Source organism: Ammospiza nelsoni, chromosome 3, assembly GCF_027579445.1.
Source record: "Ammospiza nelsoni isolate bAmmNel1 chromosome 3, bAmmNel1.pri, whole genome shotgun sequence".
Taxonomy (NCBI): domain Eukaryota; kingdom Metazoa; phylum Chordata; class Aves; order Passeriformes; family Passerellidae; genus Ammospiza; species Ammospiza nelsoni.
In genome coordinates, this window is record NC_080635.1 from 50,791,656 (window position 1) to 50,797,688 (window position 6,033).

The window sequence follows — 6,033 nt, forward strand, 5'->3', positions numbered from 1 at the left end:
CTCCCCATTTCTTAAAAAACACGAGGTGTTCACTCTGCAGAGTGTTCCAGAAAAAGCACACTGAGCTCATACACGTAGAGGAATCCTAACTTACACTGGCAGGCTTTATTCTTTCTTGGAAATAACCTAAATGTATGTGCAAAAAATTGAAGTTTGCTGAGCGAGATGGAGGCTGCAATTTTTGCCATCTTGCTGTTCCTGTGTATCCCATCCAGTGTCCCAATGCCAGGTGATTGTGTGCCTTAACCTTTCAAAGTCAAGGCCACCCTGGGCCAGATGAGTAGAAGGACACCGAAGAACCCTCCTCTGTTACATGCCTCTGCAGCTGTGATGAGGATGTAGCAGCTATATAAGCTCCTGTCAGTGATTTTGCAAATTGTGCTTTTTTCAGACCTAAAACGGAGGCACCTTGGTGGATCCTTGGCATCCACACGTTTTCTCAGGCTTTCAAGGAGACAGGAAGAAGGAAACAGAGCTACTTGTCAGAGCCATTATGCTTCCCCTTTCCTGTACCTCTCTTTGAAACAGTTCAGCTGCTCTCTCATCTTTATTTCCTGTCCCAAGCATTAGTTCACTCCCTAGGGAAAGGTGTGGAGAAATTGATTTTCTTGCCATGTAATATCCACACTGGAAAAACTCAGAAGACAGCACAATTTGCTTTGTGGGAGGGAATGAGTAGCAAGGAGAGAGGAGGTCACAAGCTAGCAATGGAGGCTGAGGAAAGCGCCTCACTGTTACAGCCTCAGAAATCAGGTGTTCCCAGAGATGATGAAGTGGTGCTGTGGAGTGTAGGATCAGTGTGGGGTACAGAGCTATCTCCTCCCAGCTGTGCTAAGGTTAAAGAAAATTGATTATGAAACTACACTGACTGTGTAGCAAACAATTCTCATTGACTGACTTTTGTGCTTAATGCAACAGCAAGCTTTTTACAACCAGCAAGCACTGAACTGCCTTTACTCAAGTACTGAGCACTCACTGGCACATGGATTTCAACTGCCTGAATTAGGTCATGCTTGCATGGTATTTTCTGGCACAAAATGACAGGATGAGAAGAAAACGGCCTCACATTGTGGCACAGGAAGTTTGGATTAGATATTAGGAAAGAATTCTACATCATTGCAGTTGCCAAACATTAGAACACGGCTTCCCAGGGAAGTGGTTGAGTCACTATCCCTGGATAAAAGAAGCGCATATGTCACATTTAGAGACAGGGTTTAGTGATGGACTTAGCAATATTTCAATAACAGCTGGATTTGGTGATGGTAACAGTTTTTCCCAACCTACATGATTTTGTGATTGAAATTATATTTTACACAAAACTAAGTAAGAACAAGGCATCACCAGCCCTGGATAGAGTTCAGGTGTTCTGACACTTGTATCAAAGGCTGCCAGTGTACCTAAGGCGGCTGTCACATAAACAGAGCTTGATAAGGTTGTGGGTGTTTTATGAAAATACTTCAGAGACTGGATAAAACATGAAAAGGGAAATCAATGAGTAAAAATTAAGCCAGCTGTGTATGGAGAAAGTAAATATGATTCCACTTATGAGAGCTGTTCCTGGTGTACCCACTGCCTGTGCCCCCAGAACCATGTACACAGCTCCTGGCAGTGGGTGTTCTTAACTGTGCAGTCAATGTAGTCTATCACCACCAAAACATTGCCAACTTGCTCAAATTTATCCTTGTCTTGAACTGTTACACATTGGGGAAAAAAGAAAATTGGCTAATATGTAAACTATCTTGTAACTTCCTCCTTTGCTCTTCACACTCTCAGCCCAAGTGTTTGTCATGTGCCTCTCTGCCAGTAAAGGTCCTGACAAGATAAACAAGTTCACACATCATGGGACAGATTTTCACAGCCTTTTTGCATGCTTGTTTGTTTGCTTATTTGTTTTCTTAGCTATCCCTTAGTTGTGTCACAGGGTTACTGTGCCTTCACTTGCACGTGCAGTAGTAGCCCTCCATGAAGTTTTGCCGTCCTTGAAGAAGTAGGTACAGGATTTTCACCTCACTTAGACTGAAATGCCTGCTGCTTTGATTCAATATCAAAGTCATAGCACCGCATTTTCTTTAAATGCTATCTTAAAGAGAAATCACAGACACAGAGAACTTCCCGTAGTAATTAAAAGCACTAGCTGTGCTCGCCCTCCAAAGGTAAAAGCAATTAAACACATACACAGCCCCAAAAGAAATAAAATTTAAAAGTGCTCATCTGTGATCATTTCCCTTCTAATCATCCCATTAATCTGTTGGGAAGTTTAGTAATCTTCTCATGTATGCTTACAGTAAAAATACTGTGTACATGTGTACGTGTGTATTTTTACAATACAGTAAAAATACACATTTGATCTGCCAGGAGCATTGTCCCTAACTCTTCAGCAGTCATTTCAAATGCATGCCCAGTTTTATTTTCCTTGGCTATCCATTCTTTCTAAATTCACGGTTCCAGGAAACAGAAAACTCCATTGGAGCTCCCTTTATTTTAATTTTAAAGTATTTTTTAAAAGATTTTCCAGTTAGACAAAGGAATGCAATACATTCTCCTTGGCAACCACCATAAGACCTTGATATCTGACTAACTGTGCAACGGCTGTAGAGTGCTGAGCCAAACAGGAGGTATCTGACTCACACTGGCCACTTCAAGTGCTGGTTTTGCATAGTGAAGGTATCCTGGAGCACACAGTGTGAGCATGGAGCTTGGGAATCAGCAACATCAATCCCTAGGAAAGCAGGCTTCATTCATTCTGCTGTTCATGGAAAGTTTTGTTATGTGAATAGGTGTTTGTTGAAGCAAGCTCTGTGATCTGGAAAGGGAGGAGGCCAAATAAGCAGTAACTGGAATGAGTCACAGAGGTAGGAGGTGAAGTCAAATAGATGAAGCAATAAATTAAAGTGCCATTGTGTGTACTGATACCAGCCAAGCTTTCATTCTTTTCCACAAGCACCCAAAGAGAATTAGGCAACCATTGCAATAGGTGTCCTGCAGTTGAATAGGAACAGGAAGAGGAAAATAAGGATCTTCAGTTACTCATTTGAGCACAATGTTAAGCTGTTACCCTTGGGTGAAGTTGAGATGGAGTAGGGATCAGTTCAGGATCCCGCAGGGAAAGGGATTATTCCTAATCAGGGCATGGTTGGGCTTTTCCAGGAACATAAGAGATCGTCTTGGAGAAAACTCAGATGGCAGAGACTTACAAAGACGCCTACCTTTCCAAATTTATCAACATTTTTTTTTTTGTTACCTTGGCCATTTATTAGATGTAATTTGTTTGGCTTATGCTTCTGTTGTTTAAAAATAACAAAAGGATATTTGATAAATTAGTGGTGGGTCAGCAAACTGTCACTTCAGCTGAAGCCAGAACAGACACCTGGTCTTTATTCTATCCAATGATTTATTGTGTTGGGAGACTTGCTGCAGTTGAACTGTGAGATAATTAATAGACTATGAAAAATGTTATCAGATACTGTTTATTTATTAGCAGCAGGCTAATAAATTATAAATGTGTTGAATCCAGTAGAGAGGGAAACAGCAACTCCGGCACTTGAGGAAGTAGATATTTTCTGCAGCAGTGCACTGGACTGTCCATGTCTGTGCCAAAAGGATGTTGCAGTCAGGAAAAGGGACTGAAAGGAGCTATTCTGATCAACAGTTGAAAATGGGTATTCTGACGAGAGGCTAAAAGTGCTTATTTTGTCTAGTCCAGTAAAAGAAAGAGCTAAAACAGAAACATCTCCTCTCTGCAAATATGTTCATAGTTTTTAAACTAAAAAGTAAAGTTTAAACATAATCACGAAATACAGAATGTTCCTGACTGAATTAAGGCTAAAAATTACAAGAAAGTTTCTGATTTTCATGAGATTACACCTTGGAACAGCTTCAGACTAAAATTAATGGGAATAAAAATCTAGTTAGGTGTAATAAAGTTTGTTTATATTATAAATAATTATTAAAGAATAGTTATTAAAGACTATTTTGCCAGAAAAGGGTTCTGGTAATCTCTGTAGATTACTAGTGAACTGAAGAATGTGTGTAAATATTAGTTGCTAAGAGTATTGTATTTTAGAGCTTGTTTTTCTTGTAAAGTGTATTATTGACATCCTCCAAGCCTTTCATTTTTAAAGTTGTAGACAAAAAGCAAACTACATCGCCATAAAAGAAAAAAGTTCTTCTGACGATACTTTGAAATAGTGCCAAAAGAGAAATAAAACCTGGTAAAGAAAAAAAAGAAGAGCACTTGATTTAATGAGAAATCTTTCTGATTTCTACTGGACATGTGTAAGCATACTGAAACAAAATGCCCTGCAGAGCTGCACACAGACTGGCACAATTCTGACATAGTAAGATCAATAAAGGGATGGCATGTCTCATTACATCAAATAAGAAGTCACTTGTTAAAAGGAAAATTGTCAAGAATGGTTTGGATTGTGGAATTGTGCCTGAGACTGATCTGTAACAAACTTACACAGGGCACTGTAGAACATAAGTAGAATATAATTGCTACTCAACAAACAGGCAGCTAACCAAGCCGTTAGTAGTATTTGTGATTTTGTTTTTCTGATTTTTCCTGAGAAAAAGACTTTCCTAAACTTTTCTACAGTTGTTTTTGGCTTTGCTGAAGAACAGCACAAAATTTGTAGTGGTTTTCTGTTATTGGGAGGAGAGCCATATAAGGAGGAGTTAAACATCACGCACGTGTCAGGAAATGGAGTGGTGTCTAGGTTTTTGAAAGATAAATTGCTTGTTGGTAGAATTGTTTCATTAAAGTTTAGGGCTTGACATGCTTCAGTGATCTCAGTCCTAGGCGGAGAGTAACAAAGCTTGGGAAGAAGGATATACAACTGATACTGGACACAAGGAATACAGATTTACAGGCCACAGAGACATTTGGCAGAACTCCTAAGGGTGGGTCGTTACAATCTCACAAAACAAGGAATAAACTAACAGAGCCAACTTGGCAACTGTGCTGACTCCTCTCCAGCTGGGTAAAAAGCAGTTCTGGCAGGGAGACATCATGACCACCAACTCATGAACCGCTGACCAAAGAAACCCACCGACTCAGAAGAAGAGAAGGACTGACTATATCCACTAATTAGCATAAGAAGCAAAGAAATCATTCAACCAATTAAGATAGAATATTAATTAATAAGAGAACTAGGTAACTTGTAGCCAATGAACATTAATGTCTTTGTTTGCTAAAATGCAATAAATAGTGAAAATTTTTGAAAGTCAGTGTGCTGATTTTGTGGATTTGCCACCCAGCACCGCTCTCTGTGCAGAGCTGTAAATATATCAAACACCTCAGCCTGTGTGGGGATCAGCCTCTTGCAACCAGGTGAAAGAACCCATTTTGAAACAACAAGAGCATCTCTGAAATGATGTGCAAAGATAAAATCTCTCCTCTAAAATGTGTAAAGCTGGCAGGGCCATGCAGGTATGTTTTGTACAGACTACACAGGTGCAGTTTTTTTATTGATTTTTCTCTAAACTATTGATGTTCAGTCACAGAGTTAATAATCAGTTTTACAGGAGAGAGAATAGGAACCAGACACCACAGAGGTGTGTGTGCATACTGTAGCTATAATACCACAAGGATGTGTTAGGTTAAACTGCAACTTTTGCATTCCAATGTGTTTTATTTGGGAGAAAAAGCTTTCTATAAATTGAACAACAGCCTTGAACCATGTTGGAGAGCTACTGACCGCAGCAGTTTGTTCAGAAACATGGACCATTTCACAATTCGGTTCCCTGACCATCCTCTTCCCGAAGGAAAACTGGACACTGACATTTTGGCAAATTTGAACCTACACAGTGAATGAGTAAGAAAAAACTATCCACAACCACATCAGAAAATCATACGCAGGTCTTTGTTCTCATCAAAGGCATTTTTTTGTGGAAGTCTACCAGGAAAAAAAATACTTTTCTGGTGTCTTTGATAAGAAATGCACCTTTCTTGTTCCAGTAGAAATGTTCAGTATGCAGGTACATGCTTTTGCAGACACACATGAAGGTTCACAAGCATACAGAATAGGTTGT